The sequence below is a fragment of the Dipodomys ordii genome, unplaced genomic scaffold (assembly GCF_000151885.1).
Source record: "Dipodomys ordii isolate 6190 unplaced genomic scaffold, Dord_2.0 Scaffold317, whole genome shotgun sequence".
Taxonomy (NCBI): domain Eukaryota; kingdom Metazoa; phylum Chordata; class Mammalia; order Rodentia; family Heteromyidae; genus Dipodomys; species Dipodomys ordii.
In genome coordinates, this window is record NW_012267533.1 from 52,247 (window position 1) to 54,759 (window position 2,513).

Sequence of the window (2,513 nt, forward strand, 5' to 3'; positions counted from 1 at the left end):
AGACGTCAGCCCTGGATTCCAGGTGAACCATTCAGGGCTCAGGCTGACACAGAGCACTCACCATGGAGCTGGGGCTGCACTGGGTTCTCCTTGTTCTGCTGAAAGGTGATGTATGGGGACAAGACACACTGAGTGTGCAAATGCACACGAGTGGGAGGGACAGGGGACGTGTGTAAACATTGTTTACCAGGATTCTCTGTGTTTGCAGGTGTGCAGTGTGAGGTGCAGCTGGTGGAGTCTGGGCGAGGCTTGGTGCAGCCTGGGGGGTCCCTGAGACTCTCCTGTGCAGCCTCCGGATTCGACTTCAGTAGTAACTACATGAGCTGGCTCCGTCAGGCTCCAGGGAAGAGGCCTGAGTGGCTCTCATACATCAGTGTTAGTAGTAGTGACATAAAGTATGCACTCTGTGAAGGGCTGCTTCACCACCTCCAGAGAAAACAGCAAGAACACAGTTTACCTGCAGATGAACAGCCAGAGAGTGGAGGACACAGCCGTCTATTACTGCGCCACAGACATACAGTGCAGGAAATCCAGACACAAACCTCCCTGCAGGGTGCTTAGCACCAGCAGGTGTAGCTCAGCTCACACTGAGGTCATGCTCAGTCAGCACCAGCAGGGGGCTCTGGGCTCACACTGAGGTCAGGCTCAGTCAGCACCAGCAGGGGGCACTGAGCACACACTGAGGTCATGGCAGTCACAGGAGCAGCTGTGGAGCACTCTGGTTCTGACTCCTCTGTGTGCCTGGCCTCTCCACAGGACGCAGCGTCCCCCACAGAGCTGTCCACTGTGTTCTTGCTGTTCTCCAACCCCTCAGCACACAGCTTTTTCCATCTTCCATTGTCATGGTTCTGTTGTGGTTGATGATGCATCCTTGAGAGGACCAGACACAGCACCATGCACGGTCGGTGGACACTGCTGAGATCACTGAGGTGAAATCTGAGGAAGGTCAAGATCCCTCCTCAGTCCTTTCCTCTCAGACTCGGGACAGACGCAATGGACTCCCTGCCTAGGTCAGTCTTTATCCTCAGGTTGGAGTGTACGGGATGTTGTGCAGAGCCAGGGCCTCCATGTCACTGATGGATTTCAAGGCCCACTGTTCCGCTCACACAGCCCAGCGTCCAGCCCGGCTTTGATCCCGTTGTCACCTTTCCTCTTGCTGGTGACATGTGAGTGGCCATTGGTCAGGACCGGGAGCTGCTCTGTGACCCACTGAGCCCAGTCGTGGGCACCGCTGAGCTGTGGTTACCTGCAGAGGCCCAGTGACCCCCACCAGCTCCTCTGCCTCCGTCCCTTTCTACACACACTGTAGATGACGAGGCTGAGTGGGATTCTCAGCCTCCCTCTCCTCTGCAGGTGTCCACTCCCAGGTCCAGCTGGAGCAGCCGGGGGCTGAAGTGAGTAGGCCTGGAGACTCGGCCAGGTTGGCCTGCAGGGCCTCTGGATACACCTTCACCAGCTATTATATGCACTGGGTGAGGCAGTAGTCAGGACAGGGGCTTGAGTGCATGAAGGATCGATTCTAGAGATGGTGAGACCAAATACACTCAGAAGGTCCAGGGCAAGGTCTCCCTGACTGCAGACACCTCCTCCAGCACAGCCTCCATGGAGCTGAGCAGGCTGACAGCTGAGGACTCGGCCATGTACTACTGTGCGAGGCACAGTGTGCACACCCACATCCTGAGTGTGTCAGAAACCTGAGGCAAGGCAGCTGCCTGGGGCTGTGTGGAGAAAGCTGATTCCCTGAGCGCTGCTTAGAACACACAGATGATTCTGAGCAGAGGGCTGCAGACCCAAGCCCATGCTGAGTGTGGGAAAGGTTCCACCCATCCCATTCTCAGAAAACACAGACAGCAAGGGGTTCCCAGTGAATAAAGCCAGGGCAAACACTCCCAGCTAATAGTCATGTGAACAGGTTTCCCAGTCAACTGATCCCCTGTCTACAGAGCTTTTTGCATAAATGGATGCTCTCATTTGTCAAGGGCTTTTTCTGCATCAAGATGATCATTTTTTTGTTCTAGATATACATAGGTATACAACGCTGTGTAGATATGCACACATGTATATGTGTGTAGAATACATTTATTCCATGTGTGTTATATATGTGTGTATATGTTGCTCTAATGTGTACCCTATGATAACTTCACACACTTATACACATATACAAATCTAATTTGCTTTTATATAGTTTCCCTATGCATATTTTCCTATGCAAATCTGCAAAAAGCACAGTTATGTACACTAATGCAGAGATTTATCGACCCCTCTTATCAGTGGAATATTGCCAGAGCCTGCCGGCAACGAAAGGGTATCCTGATTTAGGGCGGGAGGATGGAAAAATAAGGACATAAGACAAAGGATGGGGTCAGGAGGTCTGCAGCTCAAGACTGCAGCAGCGTTTATTTTTAACTTTCCCTAATATATACTATTAGAAGTCAAGAGGTAACATAAGTTTACAGTAGTCCAGAAAAACAAGGAAAATTCCAGTAAAAACACAGTGCAGTAAAACAAGACAA

At 51.7% G+C, this 2,513-nt stretch overlaps 1 pseudogene; it reads left to right on the forward strand.

Moving 5' to 3' along the window:
• LOC106001563 lies at positions 1-1,698 on the forward strand (annotated as a pseudogene).
• Positions 1,699-2,513: the final 815 nt, after the last annotated feature.